The following is a 17947-nucleotide window of genomic DNA, read 5'->3' as shown; positions in this document are numbered from 1 at the left end:
TACATGATCATTAGCGGGAGAGGAGGTGTTCAGCTGCAAGAAGATGTGAATATCCACCTATAATTACTGAAAAATGGGTAGGAAAAGATGCAAATGTCCAACCATAAATCATCAAAAGCAGGAGTGGAGTTGTTCAGCTACAATAAGGTATGAAAGTCCAACCATGGTTTGTAAAAAGCGGGTAAGAGAAGGTTCGAATACCCGAATATATACCATCAAAAGCGGAAGCGGGGGTGTTCGGCTGCAAGAAGGTATGAACGTCCGACCAAAGTTTGTAAAAAGCAGTTAAGAAAAGGTTTGAATATCCAACCGAACATAATCAAAAGCGGGAGCAGAGCTGTTCGACTGCAAGTAGGTGTGAATGTCAGATCATAATTGCTGAAAAATGTGATAGAAAAGACTAGAATGCCGGACAATACATCATCAAAAGCGGGAGAGGTGGTTTTTCGGCTGCAAGTAGGTGTGAATGTCCAGCCATAATTACTCACAAACGGGGGAAGAAAAGGTAGTATTTCCAGACCACACATGATCAAAACAGGGAATGGAGGTGGTTCAGCTGCAAGGTGTGAATGTCTGACTAAAGTTTGTAAAAACCGTGTAAGACAAGGGGCGAATGCCCGACAATGTATGATCAAAAGAGGGAGCGGAGGTTTTCGGCTGCAAGGTCTGAATGTCCAACCATAATTTGTAAAAATCGGGGAAGAAAAGGCTCGAAAGCCCGACTATACACCATCAAAAGCGGGAGCAGAGGTGTTCAGGTGCAAGAAGGTCTGAATGTCCGACCAATAATTACTGAAAAATGGGTAAGAAAAGGTGCAAATGCCAAATCATACATCATCAAAAGCAGGAGCGGATGTGTTCGGCTACAAGAAGGTTTGAATGTCCAACCATAGTAAGTAATAGGTGGGTAAGAAAAGGCTCGAATGCCCGACTATACACCATCAAAAGCGGAAGCGGAGGTGTTCGGCTGCAAGACGGTGTGAACGTCCGACCAAAGTTTGTAAAAAGCATTAAGAAAATGTTCGAATATCCAACCAAACATAATCAAAAGCGGGAGCAGAGCTGTTCGACTTCAAGTAGGTGTGAATATCAGATCATAATTTGCAAAAAGCTGATGAGAAAGGGTGAGAATGCCCGACTATACACTATCAAATGTGGGAGCGGAGGTGTTCGTCTGTGAGTAGGTGTGAATGTCCGACCATAATTGCTGAAAAATGTGTTAGAAAAGGTAAGAAGGCCGGACCATATATCATCAAAAGCGGGAGAGGTTGTGTTCGGCTGCAAGAAGGTGTGAATGTCCAGCCATAATTACTCACAAACGGGTAAGAAAAGGTACTATTGCCAGACCATATATGATCAAAACAGGGAGCGGAGGTGGTTCAGCTGCAAGAAGGTTTGAATGTCCAACTAAAGTTTGTAAAAAGCGGGTAAGACAAGGTGTGAATGCCCGACAATGTATGATCAAAAGAGGAGCGGAGGTTTTCGGCTGCAAGAAGGTCTGAATGTCCACCCATAATTACTGAAAAATGGGTAAGAAAAGGTGCGAAAGCCCAACCGCACATGATCATAAGTGGATGAGAAGGTGTTCGACTGCAAGTAGGTGTGAATGTAATCAATGTCTAGATAGATTTCAACAAAAAACAACGTTGTACTTTGCAGTAAAAGAAAGTGCAAATCAAAAGTTTTAGGAATCCGAGAATAAGCTTATTTTCATGAGTTCTGCACGATTTCGGATTTTATGTATAAAATGAATTTCTTCACGCAAACTAAGTTAACACTGCTTTGTCCTTCATATGTACCCATTTCTACATATATTTCAAGCATAAACTTCCTCATATTACCCTGAATGAGAAAGAGCCACACTTGTGATTAAGCCATACCTCCCTTTTGAGGAGTTCTGCATGATTTGGGATTTTATCTATAAAATTAATTCCTTCACTCAAACTATGTTAAAACGGCTTTTACCTTCATATATATCAATGTCTCAATAGATTTAAACAAAAAAACAACGTTGTACTTTGCAATAAAAGAAAGAGCAAATCAAAAGTTTTAGGAATCCGACAATAAGCTTATTTTCATGAGTTCTGCACGATTTCGGATTTTATGTATAAAATGAATTCATTCACTCAAACCAAGTTAAAACTGCTTTTTCCTTCATATTTATCAATGTCTAGATCGACTTCAACAAAGAACAACATTGTATTTTGCAGTAGAAGAAAGAGCAAAACTGAAGGATCAGGAATCCGAGAATAAGCTTCTTTTCATACGTTCTGCATGATTTGGGATTTTATGTATAAAATGAATTCCTTCACTCAAACTAAGTTAACACTGCTTTGTCCTTCATATGTACCCATTTCTACATATATTTCAAGCATAAACTTCCTCCTACTACCCCGAATGAGAAAGAACCACACTTGTGATTAAGCCATACGCCCCTTTTGAGGAGTTCTGCATGATTTGGGATTTTATCTATAAAATCAATTCCTTCACTCAAACTATGTTAAAACGGCTTTTACCTTCATATTTATCAATGTCTCGATATATTTAAACAAAAAAAACAACGTTGTACTTTGCAGTAAAAGAAAGAGCCAATCAAAAGTTTTAGGAATCCGAGAATAAGCTTATTTTCATGAGTTCTGCACGATTTCGGATTTTATGTATAAAATGAATTCATTCACTCAAACCAAGTTAAAACTGCTTTTTCCTTCATATTTATCAATGTCTAGATCGACTTCAACAAAGAACAACATTGTATTTTGCAGTAGAAGAAAGAGCAACACTGAAGGATCAGGAATCCGAGAATAAGCTTATTTTCTTATGGGCAAGTGGGAACTGCTTTGTCCTTCATATTTATCAATGTGTAGATGGATTTCAACTTCTTCTACTGCAAAGTCCAATGTTTTTCTTTGTTGAAGTCGATCTAGACATTGATGAATATGGAAGGACAAAGCAGTTTTAACTTGGTTTGAGCAAAGCAATTCATTTTATAGCAAAATCCGAAATCGTGCAGAACTCATGAAAGCAGGCTTATACTCGGATTCCTGAAACTTTAGATTTGCTCTTTCTTTTACTGCAAAGTACAACGTTGTTTTTTTGTTTAAATATTTCTAGACATGGTAAATATGAAGGACAAATCAGTTTTAACATAGTTTGAGTGAAGTAATGCATTTTATAAGCAAAATCCCAAATCATGCAGAACTCACGAAATGCTTTTTCTCGCTTTTCACTGCTTTTTACAAACTTTGGTCGGACGTTCACACCTTCTTGCATCCGAACACCTCCGCTTCCGCTTTTGATGATGTATATTCGGGCATTTGAACCTTTTTTTACCCGCTTTTTACAAACCATTGTCGGACTTTCACACCTTCTTGCAGCCGAACACCACCTCTCCCGCTTTTGATGATGTATGGTCCAGTATTCTTACCTTTTCTAACACATTTTTCAGCAATTATGGTCGGACATTCACACCTACTCACAGCCGGACACCTCCGCTCCCGCTTTTGATCATACAATGTCGGGACATCGCTCCTTGTCTTACCAGCTTTTTACAAACTTTAGTCGAACATTCACACCTTCTTGCAGCTGAACACCTCCGCTCCCGCTTTTGATGATGTATAGTCGGGCTTTCGAGCCTTTTCTTACCCGGTTTTTACAAATTATGGTTGGACATTCAGACCTTGCAGCCGAACACCTCCGCTCTCTCTTTTGATCATACATTGTTGGGCATTCGCACCTTGTCTTACCCGCTTTTTACAAACTATAGTCAGACATTAACACCTTGCAGCTGAACCTCCGCTCCCTGTTTTGATCATGTATGGTCTGGCAATACTACCTTTTCTTCCCCCGTTTGTGAGTAATTGTGGCTGGACATTCACACCTACTTGCAGTCGAACAGCTCTGCTCCCGCTTTTGATTATGTTTGGTTGGATATTCCAGCCTTTTCTTAACTGCTTTTTACAAACCATGGTTGGACTTTCACACCTTCTTGTAGCCGAACAACTCCACTCCCGCTATTGATTGTGTACAGTCGGGTATTTTAACCTTTTCTTACCCGCTTTTTACCAACTATGGTCGGACATTCACACCGTCTTACAGCGGAACACCTCCGCTCCCGCTTTTTATGGTGTATAGTCGGGCATTCGAACCTTTTCTTACCCGCTTTATACAAACTATGGTAGGACATTCAAACCTTCGTGTATCCGAAAACCTCCGCTCTCTCTTTTGATCATACATTGTCGGACATTCGCACCTTTTCTTACCCGCTTTTTACAAACCATGGTCGGACTGTCACACCTTCTTGTAGCCGAACACATCCGCTCCCGCTATTGATTGTGTACAGTCGGGTATTTTAACCTTTTCTTACGCGCTTTTTACCAAGTATGGTCGGACATTCACACCTTCGTACAGCGGAACACCTCCGCTCCCTCTTTTGATGGTGTATGTTCGGGCATTCAAACCTTTTCTTACACGCTTTTTCCAAACTATGGTCGGCTATTCACAGCTTCCTCTCCACCATACTTGTATGGTGGGATATTCACAACCACTTGCATCCGAAAACCTCCGCCCCAAATTTTGTTGATATTTAGTCGGACATTCGCACCTTACCCGCTTTTGGCAAACTATGGCCTTCTTGCAGCCTAACAACTCTGATCTTGCTTTTGATGATGTAAGGTTGGGCATTCAGACCTTGCTTCACCTGCTTTTCACCAAATATAGTCGGACATTCACACCTTCTTGCAGCCGAACACTTCCGCTCCACCTTTTAGTGTTCTATCACACCTTTTTTTCACCGCATTTTATACATTATGGTTGGAAATTTTCAACCACTCTCATCCGAAGACCTCTCCTCCCGCTTTTGTTAATATATTTGAACTTTAGTCGGGCATTCAAACCTTCTGGCAGCTGAACCACCTCCGCTCCCTGTTTTGATCATATATGGTCTGGCAATACTACCTTTTCTTACCCGTTTGTGAGTAATTATGGCTGGACATTCACACCTACTCACAGCCGAACAACTCCGCTCCCGCATTTGATGATGTATAGTCGGGCATTCTCACCCTTTCTCATCAGCTTTTTGCAAATTATGATCTGACATTCACACCTACTTGCAGTCGAACAGCTCTGCTCCCGCTTTTGATTATGTTTGGTTGGATATTCGAACCTTTTCTTAACTTCTTTTTACATATTTTGGTTGGACGTTCACACCTTCTTGTAGCCAAACACTTCCACTCCTGCTTTTGATGATGTATGGTTGGGCATTCACACCTTTTTTTTGCCCATTTTTCAGGAATTATGGGTGGACATTCACACCTTGCAGCTGAACACCTCCTATCCCACTTATGATCATGTGCGGTTTGATTTTCGAAAAGTTTCTTTCATGTTTTCTAGCAATTATTGATGGACATGTAGACCTTCTTGCAGCTGAACACCTCCGCTCCCGCTTTTGATCATACATTGTCAGGCATTCGCACCTTGTCTTACCCACTTTTTACAAATTATGGTCGAACATTCACACCTACTTGCAGCCGAACACCTCCGCTCCCGCTTTTGATGGTGTATAGTCGGGCTTTCGAGCCTTTTCTTCCCCGGTTTTTCCAAATTATGGTTGTACATTCAGACCTTGCAGCCGAAAACCTCCGCTCCCTCATTTGATCATACATTGTCAGGCATTCGCACCTTGTCTTACCCGCTTTTTATAAACTTTAGTCAGACATTCACACCTTGCAGCTGAACCACCTCCGCTCCCTGTTTTGATAATGTATGGTCTGGCAATACTACCTTTTCTTACCGGTTTGTGAGTAATTATGGCTGGACATTCACACCTACTTGCAGCCGAACACCACTTTTCCCGCTTTTGATGATGTATGGTCCGGCATTCTAGTCTTTTCTAACACATTTTTCAGCAATTATGGTTTGACATTCACACCTACTCACAGCCGAACACTTCCGCTCCCGCTTTTGATTATGTTTGGTTGGATATTCGAAACTTTTCTTCACTGCTTTTTACAAACTTTGGTCGGACATTCACACCTTCTTGCAGCCGAACACCTCCGCTTCCGCTTTTGATGGTATATATTCGGGCATTCGAACCTTTTCTTACCCGCTTTTTACAAACCATGGTCGGACTTTCACACCTTCTTGCAGCCGAACACCTCCGCTTCCGCTTTTGATTGTGTACAGTCGGGTATTTTAACCTTTTCTTACCCGCTTTATACCAACTATTGTTGGACATTCACACCGTCTTACAGCGGAACACCTCCGCTCCCTCTTTTGATGGTGTATGTTCGGGCATTCGAACCTTTTCTTACCCGCATTTTACGAACTATGGTCGGACATTCAAACCTTCTTTTAGCCGAACACATCCACTCCTGCTTTTGATGATGTATGGTTGAGCATTCGCACCTTTTCTTTCCCATTTTTTACAAACTATGGTCGGACATTCACACCTTCTTGCAGCTGAACACCTCCTCTCCCGCTTATGATGATGTGTGGTTTGATATTCGAAAATTTTCTTTCATTTTTTCTAGCAATTATTGATGGACATTCAGACCTTCTTGCAGCTGAACACCTCCGCTCCCGCTTTTGATGATGTATAGTCGGGCTTTCGAGCCTTTTCTTCCCCGGTTTTTACAAAATTATTGTTGGACATTCAGACCTTCTTGCAGCCGAAAACCTCCGCTCCCTCTTTTGATCATACATTGTCGGGCATTCGCACCTTTTCTTATCCGCTTTTTACAATTCATGGTCGGACTTTCACACCTTTTAGTAGCGGAACAACTCTGCTCCCGCTATTGATTGTGTTCAATAGGGTATTTTAACCTTTTCTTACCTGCTTTTTGCCAATTATGGTTGGACATTCACACCTTCTTACAGCGGAACACCTCCGCTCCCTCCTTTGATGGTGTATGTTCGGGCATTCGAACCTTTTCTGACCCGCTTTTTACAAACTATGGTCAGACATTCAAACCTTCTTGTAGCCGAACACATCCACTCCTGCTTTTGATGATGGGTATTCAAACCTACTTGTTGCCCGCTTTTCATTAATTATGGGTGTACATACACACCTTGTCGCAGCCAAACACCTCCGCTCCCTGTTAGGATCATGTATGGTTGGGCATTCGTACCTTTTCTTACCCATTTTGCAGTAATTATGGGTGGACTTTCACACCTTCTTGCATTTGAACACCTCCTCTCCCGCTTATGATCATGTGCGGTTTGATATTCGAAAATTCTCTTCCATGTTTTCTAGCAATTATTGATGGACATTCAGACCTTCTTGCAGCTGAACACCTCCGCTCCAGCTGTTGATGGTGTATAGTCGGGCTTTTGAGCCTTTTCTTCCCAGATTTTTACAAAATATGGATGGACATTCAGACCTTGTTTCAGCCGAAAACCTCCTCTCCCTCTTTTGATCATACATTGTCGGGCATTCACACCTTTTCTTACCCGCTTTTTACAAACCATGGTCGGACTTTCACACCTTTTAGTAGCGGAACAACTCTGCTCCCGCTATTGATTGTGTACAATCGGGTATTTTAACCTTTTCTTACCTGCTTTTTGCCAACTATGGTCGGACATTCACACCTTCTTACAGCGGAACACCTCCGCTCCCTCCTTTGATGGTGTATGTTCGGGCATTCAAATCTTTTCTTACCCGCTTTTTACAAACTATGGTCAGACATTCACACCTTCTTGCAGCCGAACACTTCCGCTCTACCTTTTAGTGTTCTATGGGGTATTCACACCTTTTTTTTCACCACATTTTATAGATTATGGTTGTAAATTCTCACCCACTCGTATCCGAAGACCTCTCCTCCTGCTTCGGTTAATATATAGTCGGGCATTCGAACCTTTTCTTACCCGCTTTTTACAAATTATGGTCGAACATTCACACCTACTTGCAGCCGAACACCTCCGCTCCCGCTTTTGATGGTGTATAGTCGGGCTTTCGAGCCTTTTCTTCCCCGGTTTTTACAAATTATGGTTGGACATTCAGACCTTGCAGCCGAAAACCTCCGCTCCCTCTTTTGATCATACATTGTCAGGCATTCGCACCTACTTGCAGCCGAATACTTCCGCTCCACCTTTTAGTGATGTATGGTTGGCATTTGCACCTTTTCTTACCCTTTCTTACCCTACTGATTGCTTAAGATGAAGTTGTTTTTTCTCAAACTACAACATTTTTTTAATTGTTGAAACTTGATTTGAAGTGGATAAATAAGGAGGACAAACAGTTTTAAGTCAGGCTGATAGAAGGAATTAATTTTATAGCAAAATCTGTATTTCGTCATATGTCGAGAGATGCTTATTGCTGAAGAAGTTCTTTCTCATTCTACAAAGTTTGTTGTTTATTGTTGAAACTTCATCAGAAGTGAAGAAATAAATGAATGCCTATCAACAAATGTGGGATCTAAACTCTAGTGCTTCCTCTAAAATAATTTCCTTTCTCAATTCAGAAATGTGTGTGTGTAAGTCACAACACCCGTGACACCAAAACGGCTTTCTTTTCTCTCTTTTCTCTACACTCTGCACTGTGAGCACACACACCAAATCAGAAAGGCTTTTTTCTCTCTTTTCTACATTATGGACTGTGGGGACACAAAACCGCTCTCTCTTTTTTTTTTTGATTGTGTGCCAGGGCGTTGTCTCACGTATTAGATTATGCTTACGATACGAATGGGTTTATCAGTCACATCAGAATCCATACATACTGATCCTCCCGTAATAAAATGGTCGGATCTTATCAAACACACTTTGTTTCTTGTGACAATCAAGTCAGCGAAACAGCGTATACACGTCAAGACACTGAATCAAGTTTGCCACAAGAACTCATAAGTTTGGCAGTATTGCTCTGCCGTCAGCAATCATACACCCATTTTATTTTCGTGAGACATGTGCAGGCACCTGTTCATCTACTGTTCTATCACTATGAATTAGTTTATCTATTATCAATAAGGATACTTCTACAACTACTATCAAAGTATGTCCAGACTTCTTATGTTGTCAGTTGCTATATATGAATAAGTGGGTAGCTACTGACAAGCATTAAGCATGTCACACAGCCCAAACATATAACATTTCAGGACACACCACACAGTTAACAACCACAGTGAAGTGTCAAAGCCCAAACATGTAACATTCAACAGGACACTTACACAACACTTTCAAATCAAACAGTCAGACAACATACAAGAACATATACCCCAGCCGGCATTGCTCCCTGCCTATTTTCCTACAGCTCACTATGTGTGCGCACACCTTTATTCACAAACTCTTCAACTTATACTCTTTTACCAAAGCTGCTACAGCTCGATTGGCCGAATACCCTTAGATCCTATTTCGGTGAATTTGACATCTGCCTTACATGTAACAGATTAGCGGTTTAGCAGTTTTAATTTAGTTTGAGTGAAGGAATTCATTTTATAGCAAAATCCGAAATCGTGAAGAACTCATGAAAGTAAGCTTATTCTCGGATTCCTGAAACTTTAGATTTGCTCTTTCTTTTTCTGCAAAGTACAACGTTGTTTTTTTTTTGTTTAAATCTTTCTAGACATGGTAAATATGAAGGACAAAGCAGTTTTAACATAGTTTGAGTGAAGGAATTCATTTTATAGATAAAATCCCAAGAGTCTGCTGAGAAAAGAGAGTGAATGCGAAGTAGACTTTAACACGGCTCTGGGAGCGAGCCGAGTGTGGGCTAACCGGGAGAATTGCTTGAAAGAAACGCGACACCGAATGAGAGGTCAGAACAAAGCCTCAATACGGTGTTCCCGTGGTGTTTTTGTTGCTGCCTTGTCGATTGCACAGGGGCAAGCGTTTCAACCAAGCAACGCTCACCATGGGGAAGGTGGCTATGGCAACTAGCCTGATGCCCTGCTCCCGCAGTGACGGATAATCGTACTCTGGTTTCTCTTCATAACATACAAGTCTTTCGCCTTTTACTAAAGACTTTCGTGGAGAGCAGCACTAATGAGTTGTTTCTATTTTTGGCAGGCTTTACCTTTGCGGGTGAAGCCCTTTCTGTCTGTGCAAAAGAAATCTTGTTACTGTGCAGAGTGACTTCTCTGAGTAGAGTCGCCTTACTTGTTGCGATTGTGCCGATGTTCGAAGCTGGAGTGCAAAGTTGTTGCTTGAATGGTGCTTGCTGGAGCATGCGGGAGTGCAAAGTTATACCATTTAAAAGGGCTGAAGAGTGCTCAGTGCAGCGGGTGGGCGGAGGTGCAACGTGACACTCTGGCCACCTATGGCCATAAAAAGAACACTGCTACAAGTGCGCATTGTGCCAGCAAGGGCCCTCGGACCTGAAACAGTGGACAGTTATCGCTTCTCGGCCTTTTGGCTAAGATCAAGTGTAGTATCTGTTCTTATCAGTTTAATATGTCCTCTATACGAGGACTACATATTAAATGGATTTTTAAGAATAGGAGTTGAAAAAGAAGCTTGCTCCGTTCACTCCAAGCATTGACCCAGTACTGCAGTGCCGCTGGGAACGGTGCGCTCTTCTCTGCTCTTGTGAAAAAGCAAACAGCGGTGCAGGATGCAAGTTTCAGGGAGCCCAAGATGAAACTTTCTTTTAATCTGCTGAGAAAAGAGAGTGAATGCGAAGTAGACTTTAACACAGCTCTGGGAGCGAGCCGAGTGCGGGCTAACCGGGAGAATTGCTTGAAAGAAACGCCATACCAAATGAGCGGTCAGAACAAAGCCTCAATACGGTGTTCCCGTTGTGTTTTTGTTGCTGCCGCTGTTTTTTTTTTCACAAGAGCGCACCTGTTGAGGGGGGGCCTGGGGGGGCCTGGGTGATGGTGGGTCTCAGGCCCGGGCTGCTGCGACTGGTGTGACCGGGTGGTTTGTTTGTTTGTTTTTTGTTGTTGTTTGTTTGTTTTTTGTAGAGGTCCTCCGGAGTGGGGTTGGGTTGAGTGGGGTGGGGCGGGATGGGTACCTTCTGGGGGTACAGTAGCTCCCAGAATATGGTCGCTGCAGGCCCCTGGCCTGGTGGACATCAGGCCCTCCTGTCCTGTGTTGGCTCCCTGGTAGCGGGGATGCCTATTGCAGCCAGTCCCTGGCTGCCCCCAGTGTATATCCCCATACCCCTCTCCCTTCTGGCTCCTGTACACAGCACACACTCACACATGAAGGGTTTTGGGGGCGTGTGTGTTCGGTGGGGTGTAGTGGACTCTGCAGTAGTTGCCCTCTGCAGTTCCCACCCCTGTTTTAATTACACCTTAGACATTACTACTTATCAAACACACTCACACACACACATTAGGTCTTGGGGGGTGGTTACACTGAGTGGCATCTGGTGGGCGGGGCTCTTTGGGTATGTAGGCTGCCCAGAGGGCCACGCTCCCAGTTCTACAAATTTGGCTGCCCCTCAATTTTAATTGCTCACTATTAGAAAATATTGAAGAGCCAGAAGGGTGAGGGGAGGGGTCTTCTTCGCACACCCCTGCTTCCTGGTTGCTGCTCGGGGCGGGAGGGGCCAGGAGGATTAATTAATTGTTCTGCTGGTTTGGGGTCTGTGGTGGCTGGGGGGCTGCTGGCCCCCTGGTGTGCCCGCTGCACTACACCCCAGCGGAGTCGAGGGAGGGAGGACGTGTAGATGTATGGGACATGAAAGTGTGTGTGGTAATGATTGGGCCTGGATCTTGGACTTGCTGTCGCCTGGCCTGCCTGTGCGTTTCTCCCGATGGGGGGGGGCGGCGTGGCCTCTCTCCGCTGCTCGCGACTTCACCCACCTGTGGGCACGTCTTGATTCCCAGGGCACTTGGCCAGGGGTGCTGGGGCAGGCACTGACCCACTGTGTGGCTGTCTGGGGCGCTTGGCCCTCCTGGGTATTGGGTGGGGCCTCTGCCGGGGGGTTTGGGGGCGCTCGGGCTCCTGGGGCCCGGATCCAGTGCACGGCCCATGTCTGGGCGGCTGGGGCCTGGCGACGTCGGTGGGCTTTTGCCCCTGGCTCCCGGAGGGCCTCTGCCCTATGCTTATGGGGGCTCTTTCCGGGGGCTTCCTCTGCAGTCTTCTGGGTGGATGCGTGGTTGCCCCTGCGGTGGGCTTCCTGGGTTCTGTGCTCTGTGGGGGAACCTTTTCTTAACTGCTTTTTTACAAACTTTGGTCGGACGTTCACACCTTCTTGCAGCCGAACACCTACACTTCCGGTTTTGATAGTGTATATTCGGGCATACGAACCTTTTCTTACCCGCTTTTTACAAACCATGGTCGGACTTTCACACCTTCTCTTAGCTGAACAACTCCGCTCCCTCTTTTGATTGTGTACAGTCGGGTATTTTAACCTTTTCTTACCCGCTTTTTACCAACTATGATCGGACATTCACACCGTCTTACAGCGGAACGCCTCCTCTTCCGCTTATGATCATGTATGGTTTGATATTCGAAAATTTACTTTCTTGTTTTAAAGCAATTATTGATGGACATTCAAACCTTCTTTTTGATGGTGTATAGTCGGGCTTTCGAGCCTTTTCTTCCCGGTTTTTACAAACCATGGTCGGACTTTCACACCTTCTTGTAGCCGAACAACTCCACTCCTGCTATTGATTGTGTACAGTCGGGTATTTTAACCTTTTCTTACCCGCTTTTTACCAACTATGGTCGGACATTCACACCGTCTTACAGCGGAACACCTCCGCTCCCGCTTTTGATGGTGTATAGTCGGGCATTCGAACCTTTTCTTACCCGCTTTTTACAAACTATGGTGGGACATTCAAACCTTCTTGTATCCGAAAACCTCCGCTCTCTCTTTTGATCATACATTAACGGACATTCGCACCTTTTCTTACCCGCTTTTTACAAACCATGGTCGGACTTTCACACCTTCTTGTAGCCGAACACATCCGCTCCCGCTATTGATTGTGTACAGTCGGGTATTTTAACCTTTTCTTACCCGCCTTTTACCAACTATGGTCGGACATTCACACCTTCGTACAGCGGAACACCTCCGCTCCCTCTTTTGATGGTGTATGGTCGGCTATTCACAGCTTCCTCTCCACCATACTTGTATGGTTGGATATTCACACCCACTTGCATCCGAAGACCTCTGCCCCAAATTTTTTTGATAATTAGTCGGACATTCGCACCTTACCCGATTTTGGCAAACTATGGCCTTCTTGCAGCCAAACACCTCTGATCTCGCATTTGATGATGTAAGGTTTGGCATTCAGACCTTGCTTCACCTGCTTTTCACCAAATATAGTCGGACATTCACACCTTCTTGCAGCCGAACACTTCCGCTCCACCTTTTAGTGTTCTATCACACCTTTTTTTCACCGCATTTTATACATTATGGTCGGAAATTTTCAACCACTCTCATCCGAAGACCTCTCCTCCCGCTTTTGTTAATATATTTGAACTTTAGTTCCGCTCTCTGTTTTGATCATATATGGTCTGGCAATACTACCTTTTCTTACCCGTTTGTGAGTAATTATGGCTGGACATTCACACCTACTTGCAGCCGAACACAACCCCTCTCGCTTTTGATGATGTATGGACCGGCATTTTTACCTTTTCTAACACATTTTTCAGCAATTATGGTCGGAGATTCACACCTACTCACAGCCGAACAACTCCGCTCCCGCATTTGATGATGTATAGTCGGGCATTCTCACCCTTTCTCATCAGCTTTTTGCAAATTATGATCTGACATTCACACCTACTTGCAGTCGAACAGCTCTGCTCCCGCTTTTGATTATGTTTGGTTGGATATTCGAACCTTTTCTTAACTGCTTTTTACATATTTTGGTTGGACGTTCACACCTTCTTGTAGCCGAACACTTCCACTCCTGCTTTTGATAATGTATGGTTGGGCATTCACACCTTTTTTTTGCCCATTTTTCAGGAATTATGGGTGGACATTCACACCTTGCAGCTGAACACCTCCTATCCCACTTATGATCATGTGCGGTTTGATTTTCGAAAAGTTTCTTTCATGTTTTCTAGCAATTATTGATGGACATTTAGACCTTCTTGCAGCTGAACACCACCTCTCCCGATTTTGATTATGTATGGACCGGCATTTTTACCTTTTCTAACACATTTCTAAATTGAGAAAGGAAATTATTTTAGAGGAAGCACTAGAGTTTAGATCCCACATTTGTTGATAGGCATTCATTTATTTCTTCACTTCTGATAAAAATGATAAGACTGACCTAAAGAATTGGAGGCCCATCACACTTTTAAACTTTGACTGTAAACTTTTTAGCAAGGTTTTAACGACACGGATGTCCTCTGTTTTAGAGGAGGTAATTCACCCAGACCAGGCTTGTGCCATCTCAGAGAGACAACTCACCGACAGCCTCGTACTGATTCGAGACATCATTGATTACGCTAGAGACAGAAACACCCGGCTTGTCATCTTAAATTTAGACTTTGAAAAAGCTTTTGATCGGGTCTCGCATCAATATCTCTTTCAGGTGTTGCAGCCATCGAATAGGGCCCGATTGTTCCTACTTGGTGAGATTTGCTTGGTTGAGACGCTTGCTCCCCCCCCTTGCTCCTCGGCTGACCAAGTAGGAACAATCGGGCCCTATTCGATGGCTGCCTTGTCTTTTACTCTGTGCAAAAGACAAGGCAGCCACAAACACCACGGGAACACCGTATTGAGGCTTTGTTCTGACCACTCATTCGGTGTCGCGTTTCTTTCAAGCAATTCTCCCGGTTAGCCCACACTCGGATCGCTCCCAGAGCTGTGTTAAAGTCTACTTCGCATTCACTCTCTTTTCTCAGCAGATTAAAAGAAAGTTTCATCTTGGGCTCCCTGAAACTTCCATCCTGCACCGCTGTTTGCTTTTTCACAAGAGCAGAGAAGAGCGCACCGTTCCCAGCGGCACTGCAGTACTGGGTCGATGCTTGGAGTGAACGGAGCAAAGCTTCTTTTTCAACTCCTATTCTTAAAAATCCATTTAATATGTAGTCCTCGTATAGAGGACATATTAAACTGATAAGAACAGATACTACACTTGATCTTAGCCAAAAGGCCGAGAAGCGATAACTGTCCACTGTTTCAGGTCCGAGGGCCCTTGCTGGCACAATGCGCACTTGTAGCAGTGTTCTTTTTATGGCCATAGGTGGCCAGAGTGTCACGTTGCACCTCCGCCCACCCGCTGCACTGAGCACTCTTCAGCCCTTTTAAATGGTATAACTTTGCACTCCCGCATGCTCCAGCAAGCACCATTCAAGCAACAACTTTGCACTCCAGCTTCGAACAACGGCACAATCGCAACAAGTAAGGCGACTCTACTCAGAGAAGTCACTCTGCACAGTAACAAGATTTCTTTTGCACAGACAGAAAGGGCTTCACCCGCAAAGGTAAAGCCTGCCAAAAATAGAAACAACTCATTAGTGCTGCTCTCCACGAAAGTCTTTAGTAAAAGGCGAAAGACTTGTATGTTATGAAGAGAAACCAGAGTACGATTATCCGTCACTGCGGGAGCAGGGCATCAGGCTAGTTGCCATAGCCACCTTCCCGATGGTGAGCGTTGCTTGGTTGAAACGCTTGCCCCTGTGCAATCGACAAGGCAGCAACAAAAACACCACGGGAACACCGTATTGAGGCTTTGTTCTGACCGCTCATTCGGTGTCGCATTTCTTTCAAGCAATTCTCCCGGTTAGCCCACACTCGGCTCGCTCCCAGAGCCGTGTTAAAGTCTACTTCGCATTCACTCTCTTTTCTCAGCAGACTCTTGGGATTTTATCTATAAAATGAATTCCTTCACTCAAACTATGTTAAAACTGCTTTGTCCTTCATATTTACCATGTCTAGAAAGATTTAAACAAAAAAAAACAACGTTGTACTTTGCAGTAAAAGAAAGAGCAAATCTAAAGTTTCAGGAATCCGAGAATAAGCTTACTTTCATGAGTTCTTCACGATTTCGGATTTTGCTATAAAATGAATTCCTTCACTCAAACTAAATTAAAACTGCTAAACCGCTAATCTGTTACATGTAAGGCAGATGTCAAATTCACCGAAATAGGATCTAAGGGTATTCGGCCAATCGAGCTGTAGCAGCTTTGGTAAAAGAGTATAAGTTGAAGAGTTTGTGAATAAAGGTGTGCGCACACATAGTGAGCTGTAGGAAAATAGGCAGGGAGCAATGCCGGCTGGGGTATATGTTCTTGTATGTTGTCTGACTGTTTGATTTGAATGTGTTGTGTAAGTGTCCTGTTGAATGTTACATGTTTGGGCTTTGACACTTCACTGTGGTTGTTAACTGTGTGGTGTGTCCTGAAATGTTATATGTTTGGGCTGTGTGACATGCTTAATGCTTGTCAGTAGCTACCCACTTATTCATATATAGCAACTGACAACATAAGAAGTCTGGACATACTTTGATAGTAGTTGTAGAAGTATCCTTATTGATAATAGATAAACTAATTCATAGTGATAGAACAGTAGATGAACAGGTGCCTGCACATGTCTCACGAAAATAAAATGGGTGTATGATTGCTGACGGCAGAGCAATACTGCCAAACTTATGAGTTCTTGTGGCAAACTTGATTCAGTGTCTTGACGTGTATACGCTGTTTCGCTGACTTGATTGTCACAAGAAACAAAGTGTGTTTGATAAGATCCGACCATTTTATTACGGGAGTATCAGTATGTATGGATTCTGATGTGACTGATAAACCCATTCGTATCGTAAGCATAATCTAATACGTGAGACAACGCCCTGGCACACAATCAAAAAAAAAAAGAGAGAGCGGTTTTGTGTCCCCACAGTCCATAATGTAGAAAAGAGAGAAAAAAGCCTTTCTGATTTGGTGTGTGTGCTCACAGTGCAGAGTGTAGAGAAAAGAGAGAAAAGAAAGCCGTTTTGGTGTCACGGGTGTTGTGACTTACACACACACATTTCTGAATTGAGAAAGGAAATTATTTTAGAGGAAGCCCTAGAGTTTAGATCCCACATTTGTTGATAGGCATTCATTTATTTCTTCACTTCTGATGAAGTTTCAACAATAAACAACAAACTTTGTATTATGAGAAAGAACCAGACTCATTCTTCAGGAATCCGAAAATAAGCTCTATTTTACGAGTTATGCACGAATTCGGATTCTCCTATAAAACGAATTCCTTAACTCTAACCAATTAAGACTGCTTTGTCCTTCATATTTATTCATGTCTAATCAAGTTTCAACGATAAACAACGTTGTACTTTGTAGAATGAGAAAGAACTTCTTCAGCAATAAGCATCTCTCGACATATGACGAAATACAGATTTTGCTATAAAATTAATTCCTTCTATCAGCCTGACTTAAAACTGTTTGTCCTCCTTATTTATCCACTTCAAATCAAGTTTCAACAATTAAAAAAATGTTGTAGTTTGAGAAAAAACAACTTAATCTTAAGCAATCAGTAGGGTAAGAAAGGGTAAGAAAAGGTGCAAATGCCAACCATACATCACTAAAAGGTGGAGCGGAAGTATTCGGCTGCAAGTAGGTGCGAATGCCTGACAATGTATGATCAAAAGAGGGAGCGGAGGTTTTCGGCTGCAAGGTCTGAATGTCCAACCATAATTTGTAAAAACCGGGGAAGAAAAGGCTCGAAAGCCCGACTATACACCATCAAAAGCGGGAGCGGAGGTGTTCGGCTGCAAGAAGGTGTGAATGTCTGACCATAGTTTGTAAAAAGCGGGTAAGAAAAGGTTCGAATGCCCGAACATACACCATCAAAGGAGGGAGCGGAGGTGTTCCGCTGTAAGAAGGTGTGAATGTCCGACCATAGTTGGCAAAAAGCAGGTAAGAAAAGGTTAAAATACCCGATTGTACACAATCAATAGCGGGAGCAGAGTTGTTCCACTACTAAAAGGTGTGAAAGTCCGACCATGGTTTGTAAAAAGCGGGTAAGAAAAGGTGCGAATGCCCGACAATGTATGATCAAAAGAGGGAGCGGAGGTTTTCGGCTGAAACAACGTCTGAATGTCCATCCATATTTTGTAAAAAT

The 17947-nt window shown here is 43.3% G+C and overlaps 4 non-coding genes across 4 annotated transcripts; 2 read left to right on the top strand and 2 right to left on the bottom strand.

The window, feature by feature from the left end:
* The first annotated feature begins 9897 nt into the window (after positions 1-9897).
* Positions 9898-10011, top strand: LOC140280669 (U5 spliceosomal RNA). Its single transcript, XR_011909604.1, has one exon. It is a non-coding gene; the product is annotated as a U5 spliceosomal RNA (small nuclear RNA).
* A 308-nt stretch (positions 10012-10319) lies between these two features.
* LOC140280470 (U2 spliceosomal RNA) lies at positions 10320-10503 on the top strand. The gene has a single exon (XR_011909434.1). It is a non-coding gene; the product is annotated as a U2 spliceosomal RNA (small nuclear RNA).
* Positions 10504-14811: 4308 nt separating this feature from the next.
* On the bottom strand, positions 14812-14996 carry LOC140280489 (U2 spliceosomal RNA). The gene has a single exon (XR_011909452.1). It is a non-coding gene; the product is annotated as a U2 spliceosomal RNA (small nuclear RNA).
* A 308-nt stretch (positions 14997-15304) lies between these two features.
* On the bottom strand, positions 15305-15418 carry LOC140280668 (U5 spliceosomal RNA). The gene has a single exon (XR_011909603.1). It is a non-coding gene; the product is annotated as a U5 spliceosomal RNA (small nuclear RNA).
* Between the last annotated feature and the right edge of the window lie 2529 nt (positions 15419-17947).

The sequence above is a fragment of the Leuresthes tenuis genome, unplaced genomic scaffold (genome assembly GCF_036924035.1).
Source record: "Leuresthes tenuis unplaced genomic scaffold, fLeuTen1.0.hap1 SCAF_21, whole genome shotgun sequence".
NCBI classification, from domain to species: Eukaryota; Metazoa; Chordata; class Actinopteri; order Atheriniformes; family Atherinopsidae; genus Leuresthes; species Leuresthes tenuis.
This window is presented reverse-complemented; position numbering and strand designations above follow the sequence as displayed.